Source organism: Sceloporus occidentalis, unplaced genomic scaffold, assembly GCF_023333645.1.
Source record: "Sceloporus occidentalis isolate IW3139 unplaced genomic scaffold, rSceOcc1.0.p SCAF_3, whole genome shotgun sequence".
NCBI classification, from domain to species: Eukaryota; Metazoa; Chordata; class Lepidosauria; order Squamata; family Phrynosomatidae; genus Sceloporus; species Sceloporus occidentalis.
In genome coordinates, this window is record NW_028316983.1 from 156,998,898 (window position 1) to 157,020,804 (window position 21,907).

Below are 21,907 nucleotides of genomic sequence, written 5' to 3' on the forward strand. Positions count from 1 at the left end.
CACCTACCACCCCAATCCAGGGTGGCCACTGATAACATACAAAGTGAGTTATGACAACTGTGAGCTATGTGCAACTTGGTTTACATGTGAGCCCTTCACTCACTCCCATTTGCTGTCATTGCTGATACTCATTTGTTTCTGTTGTTTGCCTTTGGCAAATATTGACCACAGAGTTGCACTGGAGGACCTGGAGATTCCTAGAGAGGTGTTCTCCTAAGTAAAAAGAATAGTGGTTTTTTTTTTTTTATTGTCAGTGTTTCCACATTCCCAGGGATCCTTCACTGCTAACCTCAGGGAATGTGGAGGGACCCCTATAAACTAATGACTTACTTGGAATAGGAGTTTGAGCCAATGCTCCATGAGGCCTCTTCCAACTCTGTGATTCTGACTATATGGAACCTCTAGACAGTAAGAGCAGTTTCACAATGGGACAAATTGCCTAGAGAGTTTGTAGGGTCTCCTTCTTTGGACATCTTCAAAAAGAGGCTGTACACCTACCTGCTGGGGATGCTGCACTGAGCTGAGGGTTGAACATGATGGCCCATGTGGTCTCTTCCAACTCTACAGTTCTGTGACTATCACATAAGCCCTGTTCTCACCATGATCATGTTAGCAAAAGGATACATACTGGTTTGGGAGCCCTCCGTATCACATGTCCCTTCAATAGAGGAACTGGAGCAGTCTTCTGAACTCACCCTTAACCATGACTCCCTGCCCTATTGTCCTACCCGGCATGCCTTTTGTTTTTAATTGTAATGTAATTAAGCAATTATGACAATGTGATTTAGTGGGGGGGGGGGAGAAAAGGAAAGAAAATGGGGGGGGGGGAGAAAAACAGCCTGTTTGGCAATAGCAAGGAGGAGGAAACTGAGACTACATGACTGCCTAGGCCTGCAGCTGGAGAAATATATCACACCATAGGATATATTTGCATACTAGTGAAATTGGGAGCTTAATGACAGGTATTCCCAGTCAATAGCAAGGGATGCCCTAACCATTCTTTGGAGACACAGAAGTAATTATTTGGATCATGTGATAAGCATCACCAAAGATGATGTTATCCAGCATTGATTCTGATTTAAAAGGCTTGTGTGATAAAGGTCCAAAACACACTGCAGAAATAATCCAGTTTGAGACTGCTTTAACTGCCCTGGCTCAGTGCTAGGGAATCCTGGGGACTGTAGTATATTGTGGCACCAGAGCTCTCCGACAGAGAAGGCTAAATGTCTCAGAAAACTACTGATCCCAGAATTCCCTAGCATTGAGCCAGGGCAGTTAAAGTGGTATCAAACTGAATTGTTTCTATAGTGTGTTTTGGACCAAAGTCCTATGACTCTACAGGATGCCATCAGAAATTCAAGTGAAGCAAATGAAAGGCCATTCCAACATGTCAGGTGTTATAAAAGCTCCTTTTGCAGCATCTGCTCCAACATTGCTGCTTCTTCCAGAAAAGTCATGCCATCCCAAGTTCATTCTCTTAAAGGGTACCATCTGTGAGACACCATAAAAAGCCAGCTGTTTTGTCCAAATGTCTTCAAGGTCCTTTGGCCATTCAGAACTTGGGATAATTTTGTTCTTATTAAGATCCCCCCCCCTTCTCAAAGGACTAACAGTGTATTATAGAGCAGTGACATTGGGTATAAGAAGCAAACACATAATGCAAGTTCCTAGGATGTTGGGGCAGTTCACCATAAGGGGCTGAAGGCAACAAAGGTTCCTCCATGATTTGTGACATTGGAAAACCACCATTTGTTTCAGCAGATGCTGTAAAAATGACCACAAATCAGTGATATATTGTTGCAATTAATGTTCTAGCCTCACCTGCCATCAATTAATTAGTCTGAGCAGAGGATCATCTTGAGAGCAATTTGTGTTCTTGTGTTCCAACCCATTGCACAAATCAATAACAACAATGCATTCCTTCCTTTCTTCCTTGCTCACCCACCCACCCACACCACCGCTTTCCCATATCCAGGAGGTTCCTATGCAAAATTTATTCTCACCCATGGAAGAGAAAAAGATTATGTCCAGTACATTCCTGGTGTTTATTTTATTATAGCCTGCTGAGTTTTATCCATAATTACTATTTGCTCTTTTACATTTTTAACATGGTCTCTGATAAACATTTATGAAACAGATTGGAACAATATCCACCTCTGTGCCACAAATCAGCGCCAGCTCACAGCTCAGGAACTAGCATCCTCCGATCAATATCATGTAAGTAATAAGGTATTATCACACAGACAATCAAGCATGGTATGTATCAAACTACGGTAGAGCTTGTTTGGCAGAGCTGTTGATGAAAAGGCAAGTCATCACACACAAACTCTGTTCTCTTATTCCTCACCCAGGTTTGTTCACAGTGACTGAGCTGAACCACTGAGTACATTCTCTCAATTCTGGCACTGGAGAGAACATTTCACATGATCAAAGGTCAAAACAGCATCTTGTCAGCCTAAAATGTCAACACTGCATTCAATCCTGATGCTTCTAGCAAAAGAAAAAGAAAACCACACACATACATACATACACACACAACCAACAAGCTTATAAGCACTGATACTGAGAGGCATCCAGAAGAAAAAGGCTTTTTAATGTCACTAGCAAAACAGCTTAAAAGAGACTGGGAAATTAGATTTAAGCCTGCCGGTGACAAGTTTTAAAAAATATATTAAGTAATCACTCAACCAAGCATGGAATAGCAAAAAGAAATATAATTTTTAAAAGAACAAGAACTGTTTACAATTGTCGCTGGTACACAGCGGCTAACTAGACAAAACATGGTGCAGATCAAAAGCATGAGAAGATAAGAGTTTTTTAAACTATGTGAGTAAAAATCTCGCATAGAATCATAGCGTTGGAGGAGACCAAAAGGACTATCCAATCCAACCCCCTGACATGCAGGAAGACACAAGGAAAGCACTCTCAACAGATGGCCATCCAGAGGCAGAATAATCCACAGTGAACAAGTACCGTTCTGGGCTATTCTTAATAGTGCTGCTGAATCAATGGGAAATTAAAGCTGCTAATTCTTAGTAGTGCTGCTGAATTAATAGGTCAGTGAAGTCTTGAACAGTATCATACATGCAGTTCAAAACCTGGAATGGATTCACTGCCCTACCAACATGAGAGCCACCAGATGCCATTGATAAAAAGAAAGAAAAGAGGAAATTGTTAGGTCAACACTTAGCAAGTTCCACTGATGCACGTTGGGATTCACAATTGGATTTAGGCCATTAAATTCAACAGCACTCAACAATATGGTCTGGGGAATTTTCAGATGATTTTATAATATTGGGGTAATGGACCTTGAAACATTTAGGATCTTCAGCCATAGATCAAACCCCAGCCATCTCAAAAATTAAGCACAGTACAGAAGACCAGGATTCACTAGCCCAGTTCTTTGGGAGGCAGGCAACAGACCTTTACAGGAAAAAACATTCTGCTAAGTTGGTACAAAGAGCAAAGAATGTCTTTCCAAGATACAACTGAGATTTGTTTCCCACACAATTTGCAGCTGGTTCACTATTCTTTTTGCAGAGGACTTAACAACTACCAGAATCCCCCAGTCAGCATGGCCACTGGCATTTGTTGTTCAGGAGAAGTAACCTTTTGAGTTCTTATTCTAGACTTCACCACAGAGGTGCTAAACTGCCCAAGGCCACCATTAGTCTAGTAATATAGGTGTGTTTCACAGGAATAATTTCACAGGGATAATTCTGTATCAAGACCTTTGAGTAAATGCATAGGGAAGCAGAGCAAAACCAAATATCACAAGCCAGCAAGGGAATTTTTGCCTTCTTCTGAATAGATCTTGAAGATGCTGAGCATGACTCAAGAGAGCTGGACTATATATTTGTTCATTTGCTGCAGGGAAGACACAGCAAGAATGTCTCTCCTTCCTTCCTTTCAGAGCCAAGCCTTTTCATGTTTTTATTGTTGTTGCATGACTTCTAGTCATTTCCAACTTATGGCAACCCTCAGGCAACCCTATCATGGGTTTTCTTGGCAAGTTTCTTCACAGAGGGTTTACCATTGCCATCCTCTGAGGCTGAGATAGTGTGACTTGCCCAGGGTCACCCAATGGGTTTCATGGCTGAACAGGAATTCAAACCCTGTTCTCAAGAGCTACAGTCCCAACCTTCGAGCCACTCCACCACTATATTGATATCGTATGATGATTCCACTTTTACTACCATGGCAAAATCCTATAGAATCCTGGGTTTTGTCGTCTGTGGAATTCTAGTGATTCCATAGAATGGAATCATGGCAATTAAAGTGGAATCATAGTCCTATAACTGTGCAATGTGAAAGGGCCCCAGGATTAGGACATGGCAGAAAGTGTGTGTGAGGGGTCCTTAGGATACTGCAGCTTTTTCTACAAAGGAAGAAACTAGAGCTGGCAGAGGTGCAGCAGAAAGGTACTTCCAAATGATTAAGGCATTAGACCTGTTCCTTTGAGGAAAAGTTACAGTGCTGAGTGTTGAGATTCTTCAGTTTAGAAAGAAAAAAGGTGAATAAAGAGGGGTCATAATAGACGTGCATCTAAGTGCAACTCTTTCTTGAACTCCAAATTCTAGGATTCCACAGAACAGGGCCATGGCAGTTACAGTGGAATTGTAACACTACAATTATGTGTAGTGTGAAAGGCCGCACTGCGACCAGTGGCATCACCCAGTGTGGTAACTCTTGGTGTCACCCCCCAATTGTCCTCCTCCCTCACTACATCATACAGAATCCCTACTAATGGTTTTTCTACTACTGTTACTCATTAATCATAATTCCTGCACATTATGTCATTGTAATAGTTGTGACATAAAACAAAAAGCAATTACACCTTTAAAATACAATATCATATGCACACCCTCAGTACATTCAGATATGCATTTACAAAGTTTCATGTAGTTGAGGTGAAAATTTGGCAAAAGGTGTTGTTTTTAAAGAAAGGGGTTTTTTTTAATTGTTACCACAGGCCATTTCTATCCAAAAGGAGATGTTTGAGGAGCAGGGGTCTCACCTGGTGAGGTCCAAGCACAGACCCACACACACACACACCATAGTGATGCCAATGACTCCAACTCCTCTGCTGACAAGATGGCAAGGAGGAAACATCAGCATTTCTGTGCTTAAAGTGTACCTTTTAACAAACTCTGATTGACAGAATACTGCTGCTACTTGGCTTTGCCAACAAAGGGAGCTTTTGCTCAGAAGGATTTTGTTCTTTGGAAATGTAAACACCTTGATTCTTTGTTGTCATTTTTACATAATGGGAGAAATGCCATTGGTGAAGTAGAGCCATGCAAAGTGCCACATAAAATGCTGAGTCACAATAACAGTTGCAAATAATGAAACTGTGGCGGGATACAGACGGGCAAAAAGGGGTGTATTCATGACGTCATGAAGGTAGAGCCTTCAGACGGGCCTTACCTGAATGCCGCCATGAACACGCCCCCCGCACACCCCAAGCGGGAAGAAGCGGCATTAAAAAAGTGCTGCTTTTCTCCGCTTCTTTTCCGTTTGATGCGCAGCTGCGCAGCTCCGTCTGTAAGCTGCTGCACTGGTACGCCAGAATTGCTACGCCGCTAATTTAAGTTGCCCATTTAAAAGCTCCGTGTCTGCTGCGTCGCATAATGAGTCGGGGTCCTGGAACATGCGCAGTTTGCAGTCAGGCTTTAATTGCAGCGTCAGCTGCCATGCAGGTGTGGAAGCTGCAGCACAGCTGCAGCGCATTTTAAGACTCGTAACCCTAACCCTAACCCTAATCCTAACCCTAGAGCAACATGTACGCATGCACTGCTTGGAAAGTTTGGACTTTAAAGTGAACCCCTACACACATTCCTGTGCCATTTTCTCCTAACAATAAAAAACGCTAAAACTGTAAATATTTACATATATACAAGGGAGGTGATGGGGGATGGCAGGGGGACCGCGGTGGCAGCGGAGACAGCTGTAGCTGTGCATTGCAGATTCAGCAGGAGCGCGGGGACCAAAGGAGAGGAGGCATCTATGATGCTGGTGACACTGGCAAAGTGCAAGCGGACAAGGATGCCAACACCAGCTGATCACCAGCTGGCAGGAGACCACCATTGTTCTTGGGCAGAGCGGGGGGAAAAGTTTTAAAGGGGCTTGGGCACTTTAAATGTGCCCATAGGCTTTCTGCCGCCGCTGCTTAGCGCTGCAGCTGCGCAGCTGCGCATCCGCCAGCCGGCAAAGGAAAAAAAAAGCCCCGTTTTTGGCCGCCCGTGAGGAAGCTGCCTCTCTCTTTGCAGCGTCCTCCTAGGCGGCGGTTTGGAAACTCTGGGTCTGAAATGGCCCCAGGTGAGGCGTCTTCACTGCCCCCCATGTGGAAGCCCCATCTCCTGAGCCACGCCCCCGGGGCGGGCGGTCTGGAGGCTCCGTATTCAGCAGAATACACCTCCAAGACGTCTTCCCCTGCCCGTCTGTATCCCGCCTGAATCTCTTCTTACCATACCTTCCAACTGTCCAGATTTGGCAAGGACAGTCCCTGGTTATTCCTCTGTCATCCAGCTTTTTCAGATGATTTGAAAATGTTCGTTTCCCCCCCCCTCCCACTTTCCCCCTTTGTCCGCAGCTTACTTCAGTTGCTATAAACGGGCTTCAAAATGCAAAAGTGCTTTGTACTTACTTAACTCAGCTGGATTGCTGCCACATTGCAGAATTAATGCAGTTTGACACTGCTTAAAATGTCTCAACTCCATCCTATAGAATCTTATGATTTTTAGTTTGTTGTGGCACCAGACCTCTCTGACAGAGAAGGCTAAATATCGCACAAAACTACAAATGCCAGAATTCCATAGCATTGATCCATGGCAGTTAAAACTGTGTCAAACTGCATTAATTCTGTAGTGCAGATGCAACCCTGGACAAAGGGTTAGAGAGGGGAGCAAATTGTATGGAATCCTTCCCTTCTCAGTAAGCTCAAGAAAAAACAAACAGATGCAGCCTAGTTTGTGTGCTTTTTCCTCATGACTACCCTTTACCAGCTTCACCACAGTCTAAAGTTGCTAGGCCACACTTCTTGGGTTTCATCTGTGAAATGTTGGAGGGTATCAAAATGATGTCAGCCTTACATTAACTGTCAAGACAAGACAGCTGCGGTATGAGAAAAGGATAAGGAAGATGCCATCCAGGAATGTAGATTTAGGTATGTTTTGCTATTTAAGTAATCTCAGCTTCATTTGATACTGATGCCTTCTTTAAGAATGGATGAAAACTGCCAGTTTCTTCATATCTGAAATGGAAAGAACACGAGTTGTTTGTTTGAAGGATTCAAATGTGGAACACAGCAAAACTTATAGACTGGCCCATCTAGACCCAGGATATTGCACACTTAATTCTTAAAACTGTTGGACTGAATCTCTCTCTCTCTCTCTCTCTTTCCTTTTTTTCCTGTTTGTAGTGTAGAATTAGAGTGTCCCATCTTTTTTCTAGAGGCTCCTTATCTCTTACACATTTAGCAGAGAGGTACAGCGCAGTCCGTACTGTTATCGTTACGTGCCTTATGGCAACCCTAAAGCAAACCTAGCACCAAATTTTCTGAGGCCGAGAAAGTGTGACTCACTCAAGGTCACCCAGTTGATTTCCATGGCTAAGTGGGGAATCAAACCCTGATATTGTAAAACTACAAATCCCAAGATTCCATAGGATGGTGTTATAGCATTTAAAGCGGCGTCAAACCACATTATTTCTGCAGTGCAGATGCACACTTAGCATCATTAGGTTGAGCTTCTAGGGAGTCTTCAGCCACATTAATGGAAGAAAAAAGGAAATATTATATTTGCAGATATTTGATCATTACTTGGAAAAAAAATACACTTTTTTATTACAATTCCCAGAACAGCCACCTAGCATAACTATAGTGGTTGGGGGATTCTGAGATCTTTAGTCCAAGCAAATAACTTTGCCAAGCTCTCAGTTTACCTATAGGATGCCTTTTCCATTTAACTTGGTAAAAGCAGGCTGGCAAACTGTATACTCTTAGAACATCTGGGAAGTTCTTACTAAAATATTATAATACCAGGCTAATGACAACTTCACATAAGGCATTCACCGCTGTGGCCCCAAGATTATGGAATGACCTACTGGAGGAGATCTGTCTCATTACTACCTTAGAGGCCTTTAAGAAGGCACTCAAAACGGATCTCTTCCAGTGGGCTTATCCACTGAATTCCATATAAAAAGGTTATGACAACTGCTCTTCCTTGATTCTGATTGTTGGCTAATGGACGAACTGTAATTTTTTGAAAACTAATAGGAATTCTTGGTAAATTCAGTGTTAGTATTTTATTGTTGTATTGATTGTAAATTGTACTAAGTGTCTTTTAAGGTTGTAATCCTGCCTTATCTGTGGGAGAGGCGGGAGGTATAAATAAACTATATAATATTGTTGTTGTTGTTGTTGTTGTTGTTGTTATTCCCTCCAGTATTTGACAGATGAAAAATCCAGGACTTATTTGGCCAAGCATCCTCAAAATGTGGTCAGGAGGACAAAAGTAATTTACAAGGAAAACAATGCAAGCTAGACTCCAGCTGTTTGTTTTTGCCTGAGCCTACTAGGCAGACTCCATTCCCTAATTCCTCTCACTTTGGTTGTGTGCCAGCTGCTTTTGTATTTGAATTCCTTCTGCAACAGTGGAATGAAACTGAGAACAAAGGGGGAAAGTGGAAGGAGTAGAGAGAAACCCAGACATTTTAAAAGTAGTGGAAGAAGTGGGACAACAGCAGATTAATCGGTATTGTCCCTGACAAATCAGGGCAGTTGGAAAAAGAGAATTATCCCACATGAGATTTCTGACCTCCTTGACTGCTTTCTGCAAAACAACACCAGTAGACTGCTGAGTGGTCACCTTCTTAAGAGAACCAATTTTGGCACCCAGAGGAACCAGCTGTACCATAAAGCCAAGCTGTCTTCCTTTGAAGACAATGGATCTCAAATAAATTTCTCTCTTACCTGACACTTGAAAGATACCTCCCAATACAGTACATAATACTTGGCAGCTAACCATGGGTTTTGTTCATTGCTTCCTGAACTTATTAACATTTTTCTCAGCAGTCCTGGTGGGACACATAAATCCTGGCCAAGTTTCTTATTTAGAAAAGGGTGTGTGTGGAAATCACACCAATGTAGCCAAAATTATTTTAAAGAACTTTAATAATAACAAATGGATGTTTTGAACATTTCTCAGGAAAGTCAACATGTTCACATGTACAAAGGACAAAACAAGAGTCTGGCATACAAAAATACCTTATCTTGCAATATTTGGCACTCAGGATGGAAGCAAGAGAGAGAGTATGTGGGTCTTTCTTGCAAACATCGTCTCTGAACAAGCAAAGAATGCTTTTAAGACATTCAGCCTTATAAACAGCCATTTGATATATTCCCTCTCTCCAAACATGCACCATTCTACAAAGTCAATATTTGGCAGCATTTTGACACGACAGTCCAACAGCTCATATATCTGGAGGGCTACTTAGCCTGTCATCAAAATAAAAAATAAATCCATGCAAAGATAAATCATATGCATTATTGCCGTTGCAACATATCAAGGATTTCGATTAACAGCAACCAAGTGGTATGAACTTAATCATTTGGTACCAGATTATGAAGGGGAATGGGAGAGACAGAATGGTCAGGGGGGGCCACAGAAGCATTATGCGATGTTAATGCAAGAAGAGATGCCACCTCTGCCTACACAGCAATCTTTTGAGTGCCCCCAAGCTAACATCAACCTTCACAGTTTATCATTTTGCCAGCTAATAATGTTTAAAAGGGGCTTTAGAAATACCAGTGTTTCCAGGGGTGGTTGGGTAGGGTACATGAACTAACAACATAAAAGCAACATTGGACAGAAAGAGAAGTGCTTTTAGCAGCAGGGTACACAGAAAAATCAAAGGGAAGTTGAAAGCATTTAAGGGAAGATTTAGGAAGTAAACTCAAGAGGGGTTTACTTTAGAGCAAGCATGCACAGGATCCATTAACTTGAAATTCAGGGGCATAATCGGGCCACAATTAAACATTTTCAACCCTCATCTGTTTCAATGAGAGAGCTAAACATACTGTACTCTAAAGTTAAATCTTCCCATCAGAAATAGTTACCATGAGCTAGATCATGCCCTATTGAAATTGCTCAAAATGAATGGGAAATGGTTATCCAATGTTGCTATTACAAACAACTTTGCATGCATCTCCAAATTCAGACAAGTGCTTTTCGATCTGGAAGCTTTACTGTTTATGTAAGGCTTGTGTGTGTCCATTTGTCCATCCATCTAGAGGCTTTCCCATTCACTTTCTGCAGGAACATTTTTTAAATGTAAAAACCCAATAGGACACCTATTAATCATGCAGTGTGTTGTGTCTTCCACTGACCTTTGCATCATGGTCAGGATATTTATGATGGTTCTCCTACCCATGAATTATGTCTCTATGTTATTTCATCTAGAAATATGATGTATATGAAATATTCACAGTATAAGTCATGTATCTAATGATAGTAGGATATACTAAAAAGTGTAACGTGCAACTTACCTAAAATAAAATGTCTGGATTTCAGCTCTCTCCTTTGTGAATCTAAATCCAGAGCATTACATATGAAATCAGATCATAAGTCAAAATGAAAAGCTCTATTGTAGAGGAGTAGCAACTAAAACTTTTTGATATGATGGAGATGGATATATTATCTCAACAAATAAATGAACAGAAAAGAGAGATTATAATGGAAAATTGGGGGAAAACATATAACTATTTAAAAGAAAAATGGGAAAATACAATAACTATAAATATTATGGGAAAACATTAAGGGAAAATTGAACAGTTAAATATAGATTAAACTTTTTATAAATTATAATCACAAATTCAAAGAAGATAAAGCACAAAAGGTGAAATAAATAGACTTTCAAAATGGAAATACACTTAATCTGAATGGAAGACCAGACATTAAATTCAACAGATGAAGAGGTAGGCAGAAAAAAAATCAGATATGAAATATGTAATAAAAACAAAATCCTGATCCTGAGTATGTTTATTCACTAGATCCAGGGAATTTACTTTTAAGTTTGTATATGACTACAATCTTAGTAAGCAAACCTAGACAAGAGGACTCTAGTTCTCACCCTTCCCAACATTTGTTGGCTTCCAAATCGAATCCAACCCAAGCAGCATGACCAGAGGTCAGGAATAATCAGCTTCATAGTCCAACAATATCTGGAGAGTCATATCTTTCTTATCCCTGCTATACAAAAACATTTTGCTTTCAAATTAAAACAGCCACATGGAAAATAAAACTTCAAACAGCCCGTCCTTCTTCTTTTTTTTCACTTACCTGCACCCATTCCTCAAACACATTTATTTGAGAATATTTGTTGGGACAGCAAATGCAAGACAAAAAGCAAAAGAAGCTTAAGAACACATAGACATATTCAAAGTCCAATTTTTCCCATGGGTTCTTTTCACGAACTCAGAAATATCTTAGAACTGATTTATGGCAGGCAAACAAAAAGCAGTTGTTAAGTTGCTAGAATACCAACCTGTACTTTTCCTCAAAGTATATCTGCCAGGTTCTATGCTGTCTCACTATGATGGGGGGATTTGTGAATGACCCCTCCACTAGGCAAACCCCAATGTGCAATCCAGTCTATAGACTGTGTGTGTAGTATCTGAAAAGCCCAAATGATGTTGAGGTGGTATATGTGGTATAGTAATTACAGTGTTGGAATAGAAACTGGAAATTTCAGGTTCAAATCCCTATTGAGCTGTGGACCTCACTAGCTGACCCTAGCAGTCATAATCAGCCTGATCTACCCCACAAGTGAGGAAGTGGAGAGCCATACATATATAGTTGGCCCTGCATCCATGGATTGAAAATATTCCAAAATATATAAATTCCAAAAAGCAAACCTTGATTTTGCCATTTTTTAAAATAAGGGACACCATTTTATTATGCCGCTATATTTAATGGGACTTGAGCATCTGTGGCTTTTCGTATCCATGGGGGGGGGGGGGGGTCCCGAAACAAAACCCAATTGGATACCAAGGGCCTGCTGTACTACCCTAAGTTCATTGGAAGAAAGAGGGGAGGAAATAGGCCACATGTCTACTTTGCATCTTACAAGACCACAAACCCTATCTTGTTTGTGCATCATAGAAAGTATAGGAAGCTGTCTTACACTGAATCAGTCCACCTAGTATTGGCTACACTATCAGACTGGCCAAAAAAGACAGGAGCATAGTGGTGTGCTGCTGTCAATATTGTGGAATAATGCATAGATTATAGCACAATGTTGCACGTTATTGCTATTATCTTGTGATCATCCCATGAATAAAGAGGCATTCTAGCACCACTTTTTATTCACAGGAAAATCCTGTGAATAGAAAGTGGTGCTAGAATGCCTCTTTATTCATGGGATAATCGTGCGATAATTGCGACGCCGTGTGATAATCTTCGTGTTATTGCGCTATATTCATGGGAGCATACTGCTATGTTCCCGTCTTGTAGTATCCCAGAGCTTCAGGTAGGGTTATTTCCCAGCATTATTTAGACATGCCAGAACTGAACCTGGTACCTCCTACAGGCAAAGCATATACCCCCTTCTGCATATACTCTCTTAAAGTCATGAGGCTGGACAATGGTTTCAGCACTCTGCAAACTTCCAAATCAAAACAACAGCCAAACCACACACAAGTTTCTTTCTCACTGGGTGAATTATTTCAGTAAAAATCCTGCTGGGAAACATCTGAAAACACAGATGAAGAAGAAAGAAACAAAGGGGAGTACTGCCCCTTTCCTCAGACAGCATGTAAATAGATACAGAGCAGATGGCATAAGCATGACCTGAATTAAGTAGAGCTTCATTATTTCTCTTTCTCCTCACCCTATTCCCAATAGTCCTGTATGCATGTTGCTCTTCTTGGGCACTGGGATGAGAAAAAAAGAAGCAAAGGCAGGATTGGGGGGAGGAACACATCAGAGAGATACCTGCTAAAGTCTACCACAGAAATAACAAGCCAGGTGCAAAATTAATCTTTCTGTTCTGCTCATGTGCCTTTCAATGAATTGAGATGTCTCTGTTTATGGCACTTCCATTTGTTACCCAAGACAGAACATTACCAGAGAAACAATAAACCATCTAGCTCCAGAGATGTTATCACAGATGTTTGCTGTAACATCCAGTACATTCGGATACATCTCTTTTGTCTCGAGTCTAGACAGCAAAACTGGCGCAAGGGTCAAATATTTTGTGCTGGTGGCACTCAAGGGCATAGAGATGTTGTGAAATGTAACTTTAAGGTGGTGAGGCTTTCACTTTAAGCAAGACTTCAGAACTAGTTCCTCTAAGACTCCAAAACTATGAAAGATATGCCTTCTTATTCATCTTTACAGCCATCTATGGGAAGAAGCCATTTCCATTGCCAAGGGCTAATTTCAAATATAGGGAGATATGTGGAAAAAGTAAAACATTTCCTTTTAAAAAATCTATCAGTGGCTGCATCTGCAGCACAGAAATAATCCAGTTGGACATCACTTTAACTGCCATAGCTCAATGGTATGAAATCCTGGTAACTGTAGCTTGTTGTGGCTAAATGTCTCCCCAAACTACAGTTCCCAGAATTCCATAGCATTAAACCATGACAATTAAAACGGTGACAAACTGGATTATTTCTACAGTGCAGATGCCAATTTTTGAATTGAGAAACTCCCCAACTTTGAAAAGTGACTCTTTCTTGAGTTTACTTAGTAAACTACAGGCATACTATTCAAAGGCTCAGATGTCAGGGTTCATTTGATTAAATGTATAATGAGGCTGGGATACCTGCAACAGCAAAAAGGCAACTTTGGTGAAAAATGATCACAGAACCTATTTGCAAAATCCATCCTTCTGCTGCATGGTGCTGCTGACTGCTTAACATCTAGCACCCAGAGCTTTTCAATGGAATACAAAGCATGGTGCTGATTTTTGTGTAATTCATCATGACAAGAAGGAAGTTGCAACATCAGGAGTTTTAAGAGCAAAGAAAAAGAAAAGAGACAGGCAATGACTGTCTAGCAAGGAAGAATCACAAGGAGCAGCAGTATGGTTTCCAGGAGCTGGACTTGCTTTAGGAGTCAAAAATGAAAGAAAGAAAGAAAGAAAGAAAGAAAGAAAGAAAGAAAGAAAGAAAGACAGACAACAAGGTTGATTAAGTATGAGGAGTTATAAATATTGCCAAAACAGATACTGAGGAGGCAAAATTAACAAAAATTGTAGTGCTTTTGTTCTATGTCAGTGACTCCCTGCTATCAAAATGTTAGCAATTTTTTGTATGTCCCCTCAAAATATGCTATTTGTATTTAGGGATCATCAAAGCTGTCTATTTTGTTCCCCCTACATTATTATTATTATTTTAAAAATCAGTCTCCTTTACTCAAATATAAGAAAACATTTATGGATTTGGATAAGAAGTTTTATTAAAAATAAAACAAAAAAAATCAAAACCAATGAAAACAAATGCTCAACTATCTACATGCACTGGCCACATTCAATATATACAGCTAGTCCCAATATGGAGATGATTATGTTGTACCTACCTGCCATATAGTTTTTATAGATGAGGAGAGTGACAGAAAGGCAGAAAAAGGGGTAGCAACCCCAGCTCAGCATGGTTGCATACACAGGAATTTAAACACATAGTTTTAAGAGTTAACCATTCAAAATTCCCTATCTAGACTGGCAAATCTGACAGTTTTTTACTTCCTCCACAAATGCACTGTTACCCAAATTGCAAGGGTCCTCAATTAAAGCAGCCAAGAGGGCTTGGGCAACTCAAAGGAGGGATCAAACCTGTGCATACCAGTTCCAAGGCACCGACCTCCAGACAGCAAGTCCAAAACAGTTTTATTTGCAAATCAAGGGGAATGACCATTCACACAGAGACACTCACTCATGCACACAGCCAAGAATTAATGAAATAAAAGGTGGTATCAGATAGCAACTGAATGGATTGCAGAGGGTGATACTGGGGCTCTCCAGACCAAAAGGGTGGGCTGGAGGCACCAATTTTTCCTCCAGAGGGATACCACAGCAGCCCAATCGCACAGTGTCCCTGCGGACCAAAAAGAACCCAGAAAAACCAGGTTCTTCTTCGCATGCGCGGATGACGTCCTCAGTGTTCCATTGGCACACTGTGATGTGTCTATGATGCAAGTGTGTGCCTGGAGGTGTGGATGCTGTGCTGCACTTGTGTCATGGAGACATGCCCCTTGTGGGTGGGTCTGCACAGTCATGGTGGTGGTGTTCTAGGGTTCCAGAGCATGCAGTTGCTGCATGCTCCAGAACCCTAGAATTGGCACAGGCAAGCTGCTTCTCACCCATCTGTCTTGGGCCACTGTATCAATTTCAGAAGCAGGGCTTCAGTTGGCAGACACTGTGAAGTGAAATGGCTCAGCAGCTGCCTGTAGATCATGGACTGGCCAGAATGCTGAGGAGTCAAGTGAGATACTGACAGAGATTCTGTCTGAACTGAAGTGAGATCAAATTGGGAGTACCTGAGCAAGCATATTTATAGGGCAAAACATATCCCAGGACAGATTTTGAGATTAAAATGTATTTCCAGGAGAGAAGTATGAGAAGGGAATTTGTGAATGGCCAGACAATCAGTGCAAGTGTCTCTGGACAATGGGGTGTCATTTCCAGAAGTAAGTATTCTAGGATTTTTTCACTTGTAAACACTAGGTCTATCACTGATCATTACTCCTATCAAAGAAGGGATTATGCAGATTTCGGTTTTGTCTATGTGCTCTTGAGCTTCTCTCATGGTGAGCCTCCTGGATCTCCAGATATGATCACGGATCTCCTTATATGGTATGGTTAGTTTCCTGCACTGGGAGCATCCTCTTGGCTCCGTGCCTCAAACATCCCTCTGGATTAGGGTTGCCATAAGTGAGGACCTCCAAACCGGGACAAATGTAGGACAAATGTAGGGCAACATTTTCAAATGTAGGACACATTTTTATAAAAATGGAGGACGCACAAAAAATTGAGGGTTTTTTTTTAAAAATGTTAATATAAATGCATGTTTTTAGGCATGATCAAAATGGAGGACATTTTGGCATTATTCTTAGACAGATGGCAGAAATGGACTTGCCCTCGGGTTCAACTGTACATCTCAGAAGTGTGTACTTGGGCAAGGGACTGTGGTTTTTCTTCACTGCGCATGAGTTTGTAAAAATCACAGCAAGTTACATTGGCCGTGCCTCAGAGGCTTGTTGATATCAATATCATCATCATCATCATCATCATCATCATCATCATCATCATCATCATCACTATAATTGGCCAAGAAAGGCAGACTTGTTAGCATTCAAAGCACCATAAATACACAAAAAATGCACTTGCATATATTTAATAATAAAAAATAATGAAAAAATAAATAAAAAACAAGGCAGGGATGTATATATTTGATAATAAAAATTAATGTAATAAAATAAAAAACAAGCAATAATAAAAATTAATAAAATAAAACAAAAACAAGCAATAATAAAAATTAATAAAATAAAACAAAAACAAGCAATAATAAAATTAATAAAATAAAACAAAAACAAGCAATAATAAAATTAATAAAATAAAATAACACAAGCAATAATAAAAATTAATAAAATAAAATAAAAACAAGCAATAATAAAAATTAATAAGATAAAATAAAAACAAGCAATAATAAAAATTAATAAGATAAAATAAAAACAAGCAATAATAAAAATTAATAAGATAAAATAAAAACAAGCAATAATAAAAATTAATGAAATAAAATAAAAACAAGCAATAATAAAAATTAATGAAATAAAACAAAAACAAGCAATAATAAAAATTAATAAAATAAAACAAAAACAAGCAATAAAAATTAATGAAATAAAACAAAAACAAGCAATAATAAAAATTAATAAAATAAAATAAAAACCAAGCAATAATAAAATTAATGAAATAAAATAAAAACAAGCAATAATAAAAATTAATAAAATAAAATAACACAAGCAATAATAAAAATTAATAAAATAAAATAAAAACAAGCAATAATAAAATTAATGAAATAAAATAAAAACAAGCAATAAAAAAAATTAATAAAATAAAATAAAAACAAGCAATAATAAAAATTAATAAAATAAAATAACACAAGCAATAATAAAAATTAATGAAATAAAATAAAAACAAGCAATAATAAAAATTAATGAAATAAAATAAAAACAAGCAATAATAAAAATTAATAAAATAAAATAAAAACAAGCAATAATAAAAATTAATAAAATAAAACAAAAATAAGCAATAATAAAAATTAATAAAATAAAACAAAAATAAGCAATAATAAAAATTAATAAAATAAAACAAAAACAAGCAATAAAAATTAATGAAATAAAACAAAAACAAGCAATAATAAAAATTAATAAAATAAAAAATAAAAAGCAATAATAAAAATTTAAAAAATTGAATAAAATAAGTATTTTATATTTTAAAAAATAATTTAAAACCCCCAAAATACCAAGGCAGACCTAATGGCCACTGACTCAGCTTTCCTCTTCCTCCTCCTCCTCCTTCTGTGGCCCAATTCTGCCCTGGCCTTCAGGCACCCTTCCTCCTCCTCCTCCTCCTCCTCTCCCCCCTCCTCCTCCTCCTCTCCCCCCTCCTCCTCCTTAGGATGCCTGGCGCGGGAGGAAGGGAAACGGGGCAAGCACACGCGCACGCTGCCACTGGCCCCTACTGAGGCCTGGGCAGCACGCAAGCTCTCTCAGTGGGGGCGCGGTGGCAGCGGCGCTTCTGCCGCCGGCCCGCCAAGGAAGAGGAGGAAGGTGGAGCCGGAGGAGGAGGAGGAGGTGGGTCGGCGCCGCAGCAGCCGCATCAGCGGCAGCGGCAATGGCCGGAGCGGACCCCCCAAAACCGTGAATGGCACGGGGGCCGCCGGGTTATGGCAACCCTACTCTGGATATCAACTTGATAATGAGAAAAAGGAGGAGTGCTTGGGTAACAGTATACCTTCCAACATTTTATAGATAAAAATTGGCACACGTGGCCAAACAAAATCTGACTGTGGTCAAGATGGCAAAAAACAAAACAAAAAACAAGCTAGGAGAAGATGCCACATTTGCTTTTACCTGAGCTTATTGGGATGGACAAGATTCTGCTCCCTCCTCTCATCTCCATCCTTAATTGAGTTGAGTGCAACCCACTTTTGTACTTTGAACTCAGTTTGCAGCAACTGGAATAAGCTGAGGACAAAGAGGGAACATCAGAGGAGACAGAAACTGGGACCTTTGAAGAGCAGCTGAAAAATTAAAGTGCTCTAACAATGGGACAGAGGATTAATTGGGACTCTCTCTGCCAAACCAAGGGGCTGTGCATACCGGTGGGAAAGGCCGGGTTGGAAGCAGAGTCGGGACGTAGCATCCATATGACGCATGCCCTGGCTCCACCTCCAGGGTGGCATGACACCACATGCTGCATCATACAGTGCACAGCTTTATGGTGCTCCTCTGGCACTGCGTCCGCACTCAGCACCGAAGAAGCGCCATAAAGCTGCAACTATCGTGCATTTTGCGCCTTGCAAAGACCGGATCGAGGCCGTTAACGTGTGGTTGCCACGGTCCTGATCTGGCTGTAAAAGGGGTGGCCTGCACAGCCCCTTAAACAGTTGGAGAGTATACAAATTATTATTTTTTTTTCTCATGTTCTTTCCACTGAAGAAATTTGAGAATTATTAAAAATAAAGTTCTTGCAAAAACAAAGCAAATCTAATTTTCACCTACATTTCCTCCACACAACATTGTTAGAGCACTTTAATTTTAACTTTAACTGCCATAGCTCCATCCTATGGAATCCTCAGATTTCTAGTTTGATGAGGCCTAACTATAGTACAGTGGACCTTTGTTATACACTGGAGTTTGGTTCCAAGATCCCCGGTGGATAACAAAATCCGTAGATGCTCAAGTCCCATTAAATATAATGACATAGCAAAATGGTGTCCCTTATAAAAAATGGAAAATCAAGGTTTGATATTTTAAATTTATACTTTTTTTGAACATTTTCAAACCATGGATGCTTGAATCTGTGTATAAGAAATCCATGTGTAAGAAGGGCCGACTGTAATTAGTTTTGTGAGGCCTAACTATAGTAAGTTTGGTGAGGCCTATAGTAACTATAGTTTGGTGAGGCCTAACTATAGTAATTAGTTATTACAAATTATTATAATATACTATATAGTAATTACTAATTATTACTAGAACAACCTAGCTACTGCTAACAGAGATGTAATTTGCTATGAGTTGCTGTCACCTTGTTAAATGGTGACAACTAGTAGCCCCCTCTAATCCAGAAAAAACATTAGAAATACAACTAGGTTAACTGAAACAGACTTCCGTTAAAGATTTCCTGACTTTCAGCATGAAAAATGCATCCCTGTTATCCTGATGTGTTGAACCACAAGCCTCTTGCGACATCAAACTACCACATCCCTTTTATACTTCTCCTTGCTTTCAAGCCATACTTCCTCTCTCTTTATGTTGCAAGGCACCTATCTCAAAATTTAATCTCACCCCTCTTTCATACACATATTTACAACATCTGTTTGACCCCATGTCATCACCTCCAACAGTTCCAGCTTTGGCAATCTCTTGCTCTCCCAACACACACACACACACACACACACACACACACACACACACACACAATTTAAACTTGTGTTTGTGTGCTGTAGATAATTTTGTAGCTACTTGTTCTCTTCCTGTATTCCAGCAGTAGGAGTGACAAAGACAAAAAAGATTCAGGGAGTCTCCCCTCATCCTGCATACAATTAGTACACATAAAGATCTGAGTACACTACAACTAAGCTTGATTTCTGCATTAATTTCTATGAAGAATATAATTGTACTGTCATATACATTATGTGCATGTGTATACACCCACATGCATATCATGCACATATTGGATGTTTGTGCATGTGTTTGCACACTCCCTGGTTCCTCTGACATTACACAATTATACCACTCTGATTCCACTGTTAATCACCATGGTCCCTTCCTGTGTCATGAGTGTCTCTGGGACAGCAGTAGCATAAGAATGTTTGGGGAGAGGTTTGGCACACCTGCACATTAGTTGGTACTGCTTCAGCCATTCTCACTGAACTAAATAAGGCAGGCATCAAGCTAATATGTTGTAATGATTTGTGTGTTGGACTACGATTCTGGAGACCAGGGTTTGATTCCCAGCTCGGACATGAAACCTACTGGATGACCTTGGGCACATGCTCTCAGCCTCAGAGGAAAGCAATGGCAAATTTCTAAACAAATGTTGCCAAGAAAACCCTATGATAGATTCGCCTTAGGGTTGCCATGAGTCAGAAAGAACTTGAAGGCACACAACAACAACAATTGGTCACCTGATGGAAGCAACATCTATCTCCCACTTGCTGGAAAAGATACCCAAGCCAAATCAGATTCTGCCCTGCTTTCTGGTTTCTTGGAACAGGAACTTGTCTGTTCCTTTGAGCATCCCTCTGCCTACGTTGGTTTCCAGGCTACTGACCAATCTTCATGACCTATGGACTGCTAACTAGCAACATGGCTTCTCTCCTCTCCCATTGAATTATGACCATGGAATCCTGGGATTTATTCTTAGCCAGACAGATCTAATGCCCCATCAAACTACCTACAAACCCCATAGGATGGAACCGTAGCAGTTAAAGTGGGATCATCGCACTATAATTTCATATCCCTTGCAACTGCCATCTTAACCACATTCTGATGTTGCTTGGCAATGTGTCCTCATTTACATCTGTGTAATGTCGGAGGGTATGTAATTGTGTAGCGTGAAAGGGTCTCAGGGGCAGACTCAGTTCTCCAGGCCTGAAATACTGTAGACCAAAATTGTACCGCCCATACAAAAGAGGGAGATATCATTAGCCTTATACAAAACTCATAATTTGCAGAAATACCCCCTCCAAAATATATATATTGGGAGCCATGGACATAAAGCAAAACAGTGTAGGGACAACTGAACCACTGTTTGGTGACCAATTGGGGGAGCAGACAAAAAATAGCAGGAGGGAGAGACAGAAATAAAATGAAGCATCCTGGTAGAGGACTTGACTGTCTGGAGCTTTAATGAGGAGACTTCTACACCATACTGCAACATTTTGCTACAAACCCCACTTGCTACCTAGATCCACATTATAAGAAAAAGAAGAGTTAAACGTGTGCACAAACAGCCTTTCATGTATGAATTTTTAGATATGTGATCTTCTATTCTTTCGATGCAATAGTCCATTCTAAGGTCTTGATGCGGGCGTAAGCTAGCCTAAAGCAATTTACTGCTGAATACCAGTCACCTAAAATTTTATGCCTCATGTATAATTCACTTTTTAAAAGCGGTATTATTTTTATTAATGACTACTCTATATTGCACTAGCCTTTGGAATATTAATCAGTGTGGAGGGATGCAGAAGGAGATGTTTATCTGCTGCCTGGAAACATTTTTCTTCCATATGTAATACCTGGAAATGTTCCTGTTCAAGAGGCTGCTTAGCAGAAAGAAAAGAAAAGAAAAGAAAAGAAAGAGGAGAGGGAGAGAACGAGCGAGGGAGGGAGGGAGAACCAGCATACACTTGCTGATAAACTGATGGAAGGTTTTCAAATACAATTGGAAATGGCATCATCTGAATATTGATTAAGTGTTACCTTTCTGTTTAAAGAAACAAGATATAAATCCTTGTTTGAGGAAGGCTATGAGTAAGCGCACCTGAAATGTCAACCCGCTTATCCAACAGCTCAAGGCGGCATTAAGCAATTTACTTTGTCTTGGGTCAATATTAGTTTGCAAAGTCTTTGTTGTTTTGTTTTGCTGTTTTGCTTTGCTTGTACAGTACAGGAAAGCT